A 15,063-nucleotide genomic window follows, 5' to 3' on the forward strand; every position below is an offset into this window, starting at 1 on the left:
AGCCGCATCCCTTCCAAAGCACCTATCATTGGATATGAGACGAGGGATATAATGGTAGGAGAACCTAGAATGATGAGGATGGTATTAGAAACTCAAAGAATTCAACCTTCTCAAATGGTTAAGTGTGTGCCAAAGAAGTACAATGGATCGAGAGATCCATAGGTGCATGTTTCCAATTTTAAGCAAGTGTTAAGAGTGAAACAAGAAGTGGATTTCCACACACAATAGGAGCAACTTGGTTTAGCATTGGAAGGAACGATATTGCCTTGGTTTGAGCCAACTAAATAGTAGATATTTATTGAACATTGATCAACTCTTACCAAAGTTTGTGAAGGAATTCTCTAATAGGGGAATCAAGCACAATATGGTTTCTCAGATCTATGCTTTCAAACAAAAAGAAAATGAAAAGGTGAAGGAAGCTTCACTTCATTTCAAGCAATACATCGAAAGATTTCCAGTGCAAGAGTTACCTTAGGATGATATCTTATTAGTTCTCTTTATCAAGGGCTTGAGAAACAAAACTCTCAAAAAGGACTTACACTTAAAAGAATGCACAACATTTGAACAAGTCACTAGGGAAGCATTGTACTTGGTTGACAATTGCAAAACATATGGGGAGGTAGTTGAAGACATAGAGACCAATAATAGTAGTGCCTCTTCTACCACCAATGAGTCAACCGCAAAATGTACTACATTTGCTTCAATCACACAAAATGTAGACCAATTAATCAAATAAGTGGTCCACAGAATGAATTAGATCTGTAGGAAAAACCCTAATTTGAGGCTCCAACAACCACAAGCAGTCAATGCTCCAAGAGTGTTTAATTGGTGTGCCATAAAGCAAAAATACACGAACCATGAAACTAGTGAGTGCTTCTATAATCGGAACTATGTGAAGGAAAGGCCATATGGACCATCAGTAATACAACAATTTTTGCCACTTTCAAGGTACAAGATTGGACCCAACAACACAATACAATGAGGGGACAACCGAAACTAGTATTGGGGCCTAGATATTAGTGCATTCTAAGAGTTCACAATCTATATAGGAAGTTGAAAACAGCCTAGAGATTTTTGGTTGTGCTCTTGTTGTGCATATCCTATGACCAGTCATTGCAATGCTACTTTCTAAAAACACAATTTGGAGATAGTCCCTCACTTTGCATCTACTGAAAAGAGACAAGAGATTTGTGGCCGTTGGATAACCTTGCAATCAATGCATTCAAGAGTCCACACTCTGGATAGGAAGCTTCTCGAGCACTTGCATAGAGCCACATGCCTTCAAGATGTAAGGATAGCCTTCCAGATGAAAGAATAGGTGACTAAATTTGGAGAGTTACACCCACTTTTCATCCATTGAAAATAGCCTAGAGATTTTTGGCCCTGCTCTTGTTGTGCACATCCCACAATAAGTGTATTCCAAGAGGTGACATATTGGATAGGAAGCTCCTCAAGCAATTTTTGTGCTTTCTCAAGCACGCCACATTTGGCATACATATCGACCAAGGCATAGCCAAACACAATATCGTTTTTCAACAAAAGACAAAAGAGCAATGCCAAAAATCTCTAGGTGGTTTCTAGTGGATGCAAAAGCAAGTGTATCTATCTAAATTCAATCAATAATAATTTCATCTTAAAGGCTATGTTTACATCTTGAAGGAATGTGGCTCTATGGAAGTGCTCAAGGAGCTTCGTATCATCCGAAGTGTGGACTCTTGGAACACACTAATTGCAAGATTTTCCCAACAGGCACACAGGGAAAAACCTTTAGTCTATTTTCACTAGATGCCAAGCGAGGTCCTCTCTCTAGATGCAATCACCTATGCATGCATCTCTGAAGGCGTGTTGCTCTACACAAGATGCCGATATGGGCAAAAAAGTTTAGAACTATATTGCTAGTTAGAGGATTTTGAAAAAAGATTTCGTGCCTGCCACTACCATGGTCGATATGTATGCAAAGGTAGGGATCTCTCTCAATGCATTCAGCTACACATGTATCTTGTAGGCATGTGGCTCTATGCAACATGGTTATATGGGCACAAAAACTCACAATTATATTTCTAGTTAGAGACCATTTGTTGGTAGCCAAAACAACCAAACCAATCATATGGGTGTCCTTCGAATCAACCCCTTCATTTTTGCGCCGAAAATTCTGATGTACCTTCATTATTTTTTGGACAGCCCTTTGATAATTTGAAACTCTTTGGTTGTAGATGGACAATCTTTGAAAAGTTGAGTTGTAATGTTTCTATTGAATCTAATTCTTATAGAGCCGGCGGCAGCTGGCCAAGCGAGCCCTAGGTATAAAACTCACTTTTTAAGGTGGGAAAAGGACCCTTTAAATTTTTTGAGATTTGAAGCATACAGTTGAAACGACTACTCTCATGTGTCTTGTAATCCTTATATCTTGAGCTTTGGTAATCACATTTTGATTCTGAACCTTGCATTGTGTTGCTTGTCCAATGCTCTTTCATTCAAATATTTTCATTGTCAATTTTGTTGTGATTTGGAACTATGTATTAGTAGGCTAAATCTTCTATTTTGAGTGCGTTAATGACTGTTTTTGACATTCCGACCATAGGAAGTGTTTCTAGGCCCTAGGGAAACCTTTATGGTAATATGTCTTGTTGCAATTTCAAGGACCATGATCATGATGGATCTTGAGTTTTGTACCTCCTTGGATTGCATCCAAACTTGGTAGGTAAGTGCCCCTAAGTGTCTTAGACCACCTCCTACAGTTTTGTAGCAGTTGGAATTTGTTTGAGTGCTAAAATGGGTTGACGAGCGACTGAGTGCGGTGACATAGAACATAGGCAGGTTGTCAGATCAAAGAGTAAAATATTTGAATGTGCTAGAGATATTGACATTCAATAGGTTCACTTCTTGAGGTTGACACCCTCAAAGAGTCTCTCTGCCCCATCCGAGTTGCTTTCCTGTGTATTGACATTATGTTAGTTCCAGAAAGCTATGATATAGATGTACATTGTGGCAACCTGCTAGCATTGGCACCGTTGCTAGGAATAGTTATCCTTAGGTGGTGAGTGACCTAGTCATAGCTTTTTAGTTAGAGACTTTGAGTTTTATTTCCATTCCATTTACACTTTAGTAGTCAGGTAGCTAAACATGGGGTTTAGTGCTTGGTAGAGGCTATAAGTTGAGGACTTGCAAGGTCTACTCTTGAGAGGTATTAGGAGTTGTGAGTGATATAAAAAGGCATTTCATTCTGTATATTCTTTGATGTTTTGAAAATATTGTTCCATATTCCATTTTCTTCCAATTTTGCTCTATTTGTTGCTGATTAGTCATAGGATTCAATTTTGAAACTAGGAGTAGGCTAGGTAACATCTATAACCATTAAATTGAGCAAAAAAGATCAAGAAATTTTTTGTTAGAACCTTGATTTGGTTACCGAGACCATAACTTTGAAACCTAAGAAACTTGATGGTTGGATCACAAAAGCAAAATCAAACTAAAAAAGAAGTGAGTGAAGGGGCTAGACAAGCTACAGAGAGCCGATATACAAAGCTTCAAGCCAAAAAGTGCAGGAACATAAATTGCGATCCATAACCCCTATGACAAATCGGGCAAAAACTGATACAAGAGGGTTCTAATGGGTTCCAAATCTCCAGATACACACTTTTGGTGAAAAATTGACAGAAAAAACTCACCCAAATCAAGAAAATTGGGCAAAGACACAAAAAACCTTAGAAATAGACAAACATTGGGGATTTTTGACTTTTTGGTATCCAAACTCAAAAATAAAAGAAAATTTAACCTCTATAAGATCTAAGCATACAACTCGCCAAATTCCATGACCAGATGTGGTGGAACATGGATTGCAATCCATGACCCCCTAAAGCATCTAGGGTTGAGATAGTAATTAGCTAAAATCATTTGGAACAACTTTTGTGAAGGTCATCATAAGCAAGAAACAACAAAAGTTGACCAAAACACCAAAATACAAGCTGCAAGTCAAAAAACCACAAGCAATCACAAAATTCTACTTTTGGCAAGGAGAAAGGTGTTCAATTCCAAAAATAATTGGATAGGCAGACTCAATAGACTTCAAGTAACCATCTGACCAAGTTTGGGGTCCAGACATGGTGGAACATGGATCGCGATCCATGTCCCCCTACTAGATTTTGAATTGTGACCTTAGGCTTCTAGTAGAGACCAACACCAACAACTTATCCAAAAGCAAGGGTAATAAAAAACTTTAAGAAGAGGCTCAAACAAGGCTACAGTCAATTGGGACCAAAAACCACAAAACAGACTGACAAAGAGACTTTTGGGAGACCTAAAGGAAATCAATCCACCTAAAAATCAAGAGGTTGTAGATCTTTGTGTGCCAAGTTTTAGGTAATTTTGACATTGGGATACATGGATTGCGACCCGTGACCCACTGTCACAAAAATTTCTCAGGTTGATACCAGAGTTAGCACCAGCCCTTGAGAGCGTAGTGGTGTTTTCAAAATTCAATTTGGAGTTGGATTGTCCATATTGCAAGCAAAATAGGATTTTTGTGTCAAAAGTTTGATATAATTTTGGTTCCAATAGATTTTGACTAACCTAGCGGCTGTCAAACTATATCTGGACAACAAGTGAATTCTGTACAGGTTATGTGGATCAAAGTGGCAATAAGTTTCTTTTGATTGGAGGATTGAATGCACCATAATAGGTAACAGGCCAGGGTTTTTCAAGCTTCAATTTCTTTATGTATTTGAGTTCATGCAAACTTTATCAGAGTAAAATCCCTAGCATAAGAGACCAATCATGCCACATTTCAACCGAGGGTAGTGTCAACCAGGGGACCATACCTATCTTAGAGCCGATCTTGGAGGAAAGCCTTTTTTATACTTATTTGGAGAGATCATATATCTATATGGCTAAGGGATCCAAAAGTGTGAGTTTCAAAGAAGAAACCAAAATGGGAGCGGGATCATCATAGCATGCACCCAACAACACAATACAATGAGGGGACAACCGAAACTAGTATTGGTGCAGTAGGCACCTTTACCGCATGATAACAATGCCATTGTGCGCTATGTGTAGCCATAAAAATCTCCCTTTACTCAATCGATGATGTGACCAACTCTCTGTTATGAGGGACCAATCAAAAGAAATGTGAGGGAGACAGAGGATGTAGTTTATGTCCCTAAAGAAAGTCCATTTTGGGTTAGTGCTGATGAAGTTATTGAACCTTCATATGTGGATCAAACTAGCACAAATTAACTCATAGAAAACTAGAACTACAATCCCAGGGGATATCCGCCTAGGGTTGTTCAGCCAACGGGGCACCACCAACAGCCCGCCGACCCAAGGGCCCATGTTATGAATGTGGAGGTGACAATTTGGCAAGAGAGTGTCCCCATAAAGGTTAGTGAACAAAGATTTGGGGATTTTGTGACGGGTCTAGGAGAAATCACTTGATTCAAAATTGTGCAAAGAACCCTGATAATCCGGAGAAGACAGCTATAATTTTAATTATAATTCTACCATGCACGAGTGGATTTTAGTCTCTCTGACAATAGTTCCAATCAAGGTGGTGACTAGAGCTTAAGCTCAACAAATGGCAAAAAATAAGCTTGTAGCAGATGATTTGAGACTTCTTCAACATACCAAATTTGAAAACGGGTCAATTAGGACTCAAAGAAAATCATGGAAATCCAAAGGGGACAAAATGAAAGCAAAGAGATTGAAGAAAAAAATAGCTTTGGAAACTCAATTGAACCAAATAAAAGAATTTCTTAGATGCAAACAGGAGAGCAAGAAAGACAAAAAGGGTTTGGAAGAGTCAAAGATTGACTCACGTGGTTTAGTCTTGGTGGAAAAGTTGAACGAGCAATTAGACACTATGTTGCAAGCCTATGAGGCAAGACTCAATAACAACCAAAATTTAGAACAAATATTAATGACCCATCCACATCCAGAATATGAAAATCAAAAGAATGGAGAGGTGCAAAATCTCATAGAAATTGCTCAAGCCCTACTACAGCCTGAAAGTCCAAAAATTCATGAGCCTGTAATGCATGAGCTGGGAAAAGAAAACATGAAAGAGATCATTTGATCATAGATTGCACTTAGAACCTAGATAATAACATCAAATTTCTGAAGACAACCAAGGAGGAGCCCAGGAATACTAGGATTGTCATGAACACAACAAATAAGGGTAAATCTTTGGAGATGCAACCAATTCTTGAAGTAGACAAAAAGTGGCCATAGTCATTGTGGGAAACAATCAAAAAGAAAAAAAATGGAAGTCCCACATTGCTATCAGTACCAATCCCTAGAATCAACATGGACCATGAGATTTGTCCGAGAGATATTCGATTGTTGTATGGCAATGCAGTAATGGAGGTTTCTGTAGAGTGTAAACATGCGACTGTAAGAAGTTTATCATCCTTTGTAGGGGAATATGAGACAAAATTTGAGGTAAAAATTACGCCATCACAATGGAATTCTATTCCACGGATGATGGATACAAAGAGCTTGCATGATCTTTTGTCTTCTCCTATAAGGTTCACAATCACTCTCGTGGCGCTTCTAGAAATCAAACCATATTCATGGGAACAAACAAGCAAAAATGTAGAAAAGATGTGATTGAAGATCCATCCAAAAGAAGACCTCGTGGAAGAAACTAAGAAAACAAATAATCTTGAGAAACCAAAATTGGAACATGCCCCAGTGAATAAGGTAGGTAATTATTGCAAAGGGGAAGAAGGATACACCACCTTACCCCTAGAATAAAAAAGATTAAAGATGGTCGTGATACTTGACAGTGGGGCCAAAATAGCCATGAGTACAAAAGGGATCTAGGAGAAATAGGAAAGACCAGCTCTAAAAAAAAGCGTGTATGAAACTGCAATTAGACGATGGGTCAGTGTGGAAAGACCCTTAAAAATGTTGGAGCAAGTGATAGTATCTTCAAGCGAAATAGAATAGAAACGTATCTTTGTGGTGGTAGTTTTTGAAAAAGGGACAATTTTGAAGTTATTTTGGGGTGACCCTTTATACATAACTCAAGATGGTTCAAGACTAGGGCTATAACCATCTTTATTTATGGCACAAGGGAATCATAACCAAGCTTAACACCAAGGACCATAGTTATAGGGATGTAAACCGAACCCCAATAGAAGATTTTGTTGTCACTATGGACACCAAAACATAGTTGCATGCTTGGCTAGTGAGGGATGCTCATATTTGGATGTGCGAAGCATCGAAATGTGGGAGTCTTAGAAAGGAGGATTTCATTTTAGAGTGTTTAGTAGAAGACGATTACTACATGAAGGAACCATTTCTAGAGGATTTGTTTCAACCCTTTAGATGGGATAAAATATCGACGACTCTTGATGTATGCGTAAATGAGGTAACCAATACTAGTACACTTTACGAACAAAGATGGTTACGACATAAGACTCTTTCTACTGGTATCCACTTTCCAAAAAATCAAAAACATATGTGAGATGACTAAAATGGTAGAGACAAGCAAATTTAAACGCATAGTGGATGAAGTTTCTGTATGGGCTCTTTCCCACAATGATGAGGATGAATACCATGATTGGAGGAGCGGAAATTTAGAACAATATGGAAGACAAACTCTCAAGTGGTTTTGAAAACAAAAATACAATAAAACAAGATGAGTTGATTCTCTACAAATTTCCTAAACCAAATAAAGCAGAGAAAAAAGAGATATCAGATGAGGAAACTAAGAAACAACGAAACAAAAATGAGAAACCAATGTTGAAATTGATGACCAAAGTGAGATATCTCATGCTTGTAGAAAGGTAATTTTGTTCAAGACAAAATTAGCAAAAAACCCTTGAAGTTGACAAGTTTTTGGGCGAACTCCAAGAAACAAAGCAAAAAACAACTGAAAGACAAGATTGAAAAACCACCAACAATGTCAAAAATTGAATGCAAAAGTGAATACCAAAGGCTAAAATGGACATTGAAGGAGGTTTGGACTACAAAAATCTAAAGTGAGGGAAAATCTAACTCAAAAAAATCTAATGCACACTCTCATTATAAAAAATACACAATTCAAGACTCAATATTGTGGTAGAGCAACCAATGCGAGAGCCTAAAGGACTGGGAACATCATATGATGGGCTTGAAAATGCAAAGAAGATTGATTTGGCCAAACCAAAGGAAGAACCAAGACCAGCTTATATAGCCACATATATTATCGAGTAAGAGAAAAAGTTGTTGATGGCTACCCTCAAACAATATAAAGATGTGTTTGCATGGTCTTACAAAGATTTAAAAGGGGTGGATCCTAGCACTTTCCAACACATGATACCCCTCAAGAGCAATACTAAACCGCATCAACAATGTCCTTACACTTACAATGAAACTTTGCAAAGAAAGTCAAGGAAGAGATAGAGAAAGGGAAAGAGATAGTGTTTATCTATGAGATTGAATGCACGTAGTGGGTGTCGCAAATTGTAGTAGTGCCCAAAAGGAATGGTAAATTATGAGTGTGCGTAAATCTATACAAGTGAACACTGCTACGATAAGAGACAACTATCTATTACTCACCACCGATCATGTGTACAAAAGAGTCTCTAGAAAGAAAGCCTATAGCTTTCCTTGGTACCCCCTATATAACGTGCGTTCACGGGGTATTAAAAAAACCCCTCTTTTAACATGTCTCAATGAATAAAATGACCCTTATTTTTGAATTTTTTTCAAAACTAAATATAAAAACCCCTTATTTTAATGTATCTCTATTAAATTGCCTAAATTTTTTGCATTTTAAAACCCCTCCTTTTGAACTCACGATATACATCAACATGATTACATAGTTCACCTCCCGAGAAACTTTCTCGATGGTTTTTCAAGCTATCACTAGGTCATGTGATCAAGTTGAAGGATCAACACGAAATGACCTTTGCAATAAAATGTGAAATTTTTATATATCAGGTAATTGCATTTGGTCTAGCCGATGCACCTGACACATTCCAAAGGCCGATCAATTATGCATTCAAGTAATATCTAAGACAATTCTTAGAGATTATATGGATGACCTGTGTGTCATGCATTCTTTCACAAAAAAGAACTGGTTGAACACTTAAAGAAGGTATTTGAGAAATACAAAACATACCGTATTTGCCTAAACCCTGAAAAGTGAATTTTCATGGTAAGACAATGCAAGATTCTGGGATATATCATGTCCAAGAATGGAATTTCTATTGACTTTGAGAAGATACAAGTGATTGGTGCTCTTCCAAAACCAAGAAAAGTTAGAGAGGTACAAGCCTTTATGGGCCATTATAGATATTATTGTAAATTTATCTACATGTATGTAATCATTACCAAAACCTCTCTACGCACTCATCATGAAGTTCAAAAGAGGAATGTGAGAAAGAATTTCAACAATAGAAGGAGAGACTTATTACTACTCCGATTTTGAAAACTCTTGACTAGAACAAGATTTTCCACGTCCATGTAGATGCATTGGCTTACGCTATTGGATATATATTGGCTCAACCTAGAGAAAACAACATGGATTTTCCAATTTGTTACTATAGTAGACAGCTCAACAACGTTGAGTAGAATTACATGACCACAAAAAGAGAGGGCTTGTGAGTGATATATTCTGTAAAAATAAATAGACATATCTTCTTATGAATAAATTCATGTTCTTTGTGGATCATCATGAATTACTGTACTTAGTGAATAAGCCATGTAGAGTATGTGTCACATCATTGGATGGTTCCTAATATTACTGGAATCTGGTTTCATTGTGGTGGTCAAAAAAGGGACTACACACTAGGGAGGGGACCATTTGTTGCAAATGCTAGATGGGGGCGCTCCTTTAGGGGTTGAAGATGATTTTCTTAGCTCTTATCTCTTAAACATCCAGATGGTACCAAGTTGGAGCGAACATGTTATACCATTGGTTTGCTATGAATTGAGAAACAATTATCAATGAGCAAAAAATCTTGCAACTTAGTATAGATCCAAAAAAGAGATATATCTAAAGCAAGCTCATGTACAAACTTACGAGTATTCATAATGCCAGAAACACAAACATATCAGAGATTGATGCTACTTGGAGTGTATTGGCCTCACATGTAGAAAAGCATACATGACTATGTTAGCTCATGTGATGTTTGTGAAAACAAAAAGCCAATCAAGCATGCTACATAGTCCAGGATAGCAATAGCACCCAAGTGGGAAGTAGTTTGTGGAGTACTTAGAGCAAGGAGTTTTACTAGAGAACTTGATCAGAGCCACATTACGCTCGTTTCAATAAGAAGAAAAAACTATGCTATCATTGAAAACCACCTTTATAGAAAAGGAATAAATGAGAACTCAAGGATTTGTGGTGAGGAACATGAGTACATGTCCATACAAGCACATGCCCATCCAGTAGGAGGATACTTTTTGGTAGACAAAACTGTAAAAGCAATACCCCTAGCAAGAATTTGGCGGCCTACTCTATTGATTAATGCAGAATAATACGTGAGAAAATGTGACACTTGCCAACGTTGGTACATGCAAATTTGGTCTAAGCTAGAAGTGGTGCAAGGCAATGTTATGGGTGCATACAAGTGATGGATGAAGGTTTTAAGTAGGTATGGAGGACCTCAACAAGCAAAGGCCAGCGGAAATGTATGGTATATGTGTATGTTTAGGTGAAGAAGGCTCCAAAAAGGGGCAGCTGGGATGCTAAGTGAAAGTCTTCAAAGTGCTGGAGTTATGCCTTAGAATTTAGTGTTCAAGATACTTTAGCATCCAGTCTACATGGCTCATCAATGGAACCACGGTGTAAAGTTATGTCAGTCCAAAGTTGGAATGCATAGCAGATCCCTGACAGATAGGGAAAGTATGGACATGTGGCTAGATTTGGAGTCAATGGATAAGATTGGATTGATTGAGTTGTGCAGAATACTAATCTTTTTAGATCATCAATTGGACCTCAAACAAGAAAGTTATCGCATGTGGAAGTTTTGTCGACAATCTGTTATGGGCCACTTTGACTGCATTGGAAATTGTACCATCTAGCATTTTTTTGGGTTTGATTAGGTTTTAGAGGGCCGTATGTATTATGTGAAGATGTAAAGATAGGATTTGATGGCTCGTTGATCGGGGTCTCAGGTGGCAAGTTATGCCAAGTTGAAGCTTGATGCAATTGGTAGTGAACACTGAAGAGCGGACATATGTTTTTTTCGCTTTTCACAGCCTTGGTTGGCAAGCTCCGAGAATCATAAGGCAGTGCAGATCTAAGGGTTTGAAGTTCAAGATATACATTCCCATTGGGGCTTTACAAAAAGAATATTGGGCACCAAGGCAAGAAATAAAGTTGATCTGAAGAAGGCAGCAAAAATGGTTTGTGTAAGGCTTTGTGGGGTTTGTTTGTCAAGCCACCAAGGGCGATAGCTCTACGATCTATCATGTGGCTCTTGGAGAGAGCCCACCTGCATTGTAGAGGGCTTGCGTTGCATGGTATAAAGATTGGGCCATGTCCCATTAGGACATATGCAAGAGGGACAGAGAACCCTCTCTGTGAGGCTATGGTGGATATTTTGTAGGCGCTGCATGCGATGCCTGTGGACATAAGTGGTGGTTATGGCAGTGGATTGGCGGCACACAGATGGTGGTGGATGAGGATGGGTGCCAAATGGGAGGTTCATGTAGGATGATGATGTGGAAGATAGACCCAATAGTATGGGAGGTTTCCCACAAGTAGTCCCCCCCCCCCCCCCCCCCCCCCCGACCTAAATTTTGAAGACAAGCTCGAGAGGCACTAGCACCCTCATCCGAGAGCTCAAATGTGGGGTATGTGAGGGAGAGTGAGAAATGTTAATTTTGAGGCCTCCAAGTTAGGATAAATTGCTAAGTTCAAATATTGAATGATCCAATCAAATCAAAGTTGCTAAAAAGGGAGAGGCTCCCCTATAAACCTCTTTTTTTCAATCATTTCAAAAGGCTTTTCCCATGGTTTTCAAACAATAGAGTGCAAAGAGCCAAGTGTGAACCTTGGAGGCGGGTTTTTTGTAACCTCTTCGTTTGTGGCATATGGAAGCCAGTGCATACTGTTGCTAAGAAATTTGAAGCCATTTCCCCTCATTTCTGGAGTTTTTTACCCCCTTTCTCTTTCTCTTTGCATGTGTCGATGTCGACAAAAGTGTGTGCCCGTAGCCCATTTTATGATGCAAAGGGAGTGAAATTTGAGTAGTGGTGCATGTTGGTGTGCTAAAAATAAGTATAGATAGTGTGTGTGAGCTAAATGGTGATTTTTCTAGCGTGCATGTGTTGAGAAGTGTGCAAGCGGTGGAATGTGAGTGTAACATGTATCTTTTAAATGTGTTTCTAAGAGGATAGGGGTGTTGTGAAATTTGTGAGCTATAGTCAGGCTACTCTGTGTGTTTTGGGTGTGCTCCCCATTTCCCCGCTCCATCTTCTACTACCCCATTGAGGAGCACATTGATTGCTCTTCATTAGTCAAGAGAGCAGAGTTTTTTGGTGTTGGTTTGCATGTTGTCTCAAAACTAAGGGCCGATTTTCACATCTAAAGACATTCACTGTATATGTTGAATGAGGATAGCAATATGAACAAATTCCCATTGGTGATGCATGATAAAGCAAAGATGTGGTAAAAAGCATTGGAAGTGAGTGGAGGCATGCTTGTCCGGCTCTACGGGGGCATTTCCTACACGATTTCTGCAAGGAGGCATCCCTAATTGAGATAGACTTCAAACTGAAGCCACTCAAATAGGATGTAAGTGAAGAATTTAGTTTATCTCCGGATTGCTTTGAAGTATGTTGGGTAGAGTTAGTGGCGGCCTGCAGTTGGCTAATGGAAACTACTTCAAACTGGATAAATTCATGACATGCGTACATCCTAAAGTGCAGGACAGGGATTTAATATTTACGTAATTACGTCAAATTTTGTGTGGTGACCACAAGGTCTTATTGACACATTTACATGATCACAGTAGACATGATCACACAGAACCCGGTTAGTGGTGGCTTGCAAACCCACAAAATTCCCATCGGGCTTTTCAGTTTTCCTGGCGGGCTCGCCAGGGTTCTTCATTATTTTCCCCGCGGGCCCACCAGGAATCCTGAAAATCCCGATGGACTGTTAGCATTATATATACGCGGGCCCGATCGGGCCCGCTAGGTGTATTAGTGCTAATCTAGCTTTCGTCTTTTGAGAGAGAGAGAGAGAGAGAGAGCGCTCTTGCGACCACCTTTGTAGGTACGTCGAGAGGAGAGACGAGAGAGGGAGAAAGGAGGTTGTGTGGCAGCGTGCTCTGTGTCGCAGTACGTGGCAGTAGGATAGTACCTAACCACACGATCCGGGTATGTGTTGTGTGTGTGTGTGTGTGTGTGTTGTGTGGTAGCCTGCCTTTTGTCGTAGTGCACGACAGTAATAAGGTACCTTACCAAAGAATGGGAGTGTGTGTAAGCTGTTCTACGGAACAGTGCTTATCACATGAGCATCACCTCGGTGACGCGAGGAAGATGGTGTCCTTGTGGTGAGTGGCATAAAATGGTAACCATCTTTTTGCAACATTTTTCAGCCTAGTCAACGTCCTCTTCCTCATATGTGTATATATTTTTCTACGCTATTAAGTTATCTAGAGTAAATTTCCCCTCTTCATTTAACCTTTGTGGCGACACATACATTGTACTCTTCCCAAAAATGTCACCTTAGTCATATATTTATATTACCACCCTTTTCTTTTTTTCTTTGTAAATAAAAGTAAGCATACAATAACCAACTATCTACCCCCAAACTTTCTTACCTCTTATGAATTAGTAGTAGAAAAATAATATATCCATCTTCCATCCCATATAGATAAATTACCATGGAAAATCAACTCTCCACTTGTCTTTACCAAAGATTATGGTCCATCTGTACAAGTCTTCTATGCCCCCTACGTAGGTGGCCCAATATCTCTTAAGAATATACATATAGTTTTTCTCCTTTCAAAAAGACTCAAATTGTATATTCTTTTCACAAGAAAATAATATTGGGCCCTCCTCTATTTGTTTAAGCATCATACCCTTTTGAAAAAGCATGATTCCCCTTGGATGCATACAAGCAAAGGGCCCATACAAGAAGACTTGGAAGCAAAAGGTTCCCTAACCTAGTGTGGACCTTCCAAACCGAATTCCTTGGTGCATGGGCGTGAAGAATAGTCCAAATTCATATCAAACATGTTGAGAAGGTCAAATTTGCCTTTTGAAGCATGTCATTCCGAGCTACAGGTAAAAAGTTATGGTCAAAATAGTCTAAATCTGTCAGATTCGCAACAAAAGGGAACTGTAAATCAAGTAAATCAAGAGGGTGAGATCTTATTTTTCCCCTACTCATCTTCTAGAAGAGAAATGAGTGTTCAAGGTCACTTGCATGTGATGGGACCAACCTAAAGATGCTTTCTAAATGCCAAGACAGACAAGTTGAGATACCCCTCAGGAGCCACCTGTAGGGCCTCATGGTGGGGCCCACCTACATTATGCACCCCTATGGAGCCTTCATGGTCTAAAATCATATTTTTTGTGAATAAATAGTCCCTTTTATGTCCAATATTCAATGAGTGGTCAAAGGACACTTAATTAGGGCTAATCACTCACCCTAATTAAGTGTAGCATAATCCCACTCCTACACAACTATAAATAGCCCCCCTTGGAGAGACTCAAGGACACACACCTATATTTTCAAATTCATGTTGTTTCTTGATCAATAGTAGAGAAAACCCCAACTCTCCCTCTTTCACATCCTCCCTCCTAACCCTCCTCTTTGGAGGAAGTGCAACTCTATCCTCCACTCTTTCTATTCTACAAATCTCTTACTCCATCAACCCAATAAATCATTTGTAGCACCTCAATAACTTGTAAATACATCATGATCTCTCTCATGGTTATTTTAATGATCATTAAATCATCTTCAAAACTTTCAAGTGTCGCAATTCGTGATGGTTAGCCAGCATCTGTCCTCCCCTTAAAAGGTGTGCGAGAAATCAAGTAAGTGTTCTATTATCAATTTACCATTGGTTTGTTTCTCCACACTTATTCAATTGGTCTAAAGAAATTTCTCACTCCAAC

The sequence above is a fragment of the Adiantum capillus-veneris genome, chromosome 16 (assembly GCF_014529385.1).
Source record: "Adiantum capillus-veneris isolate H3 chromosome 16, ASM1452938v2, whole genome shotgun sequence".
NCBI lineage: Eukaryota > Viridiplantae > Streptophyta > Polypodiopsida > Polypodiales > Pteridaceae > Adiantum > Adiantum capillus-veneris.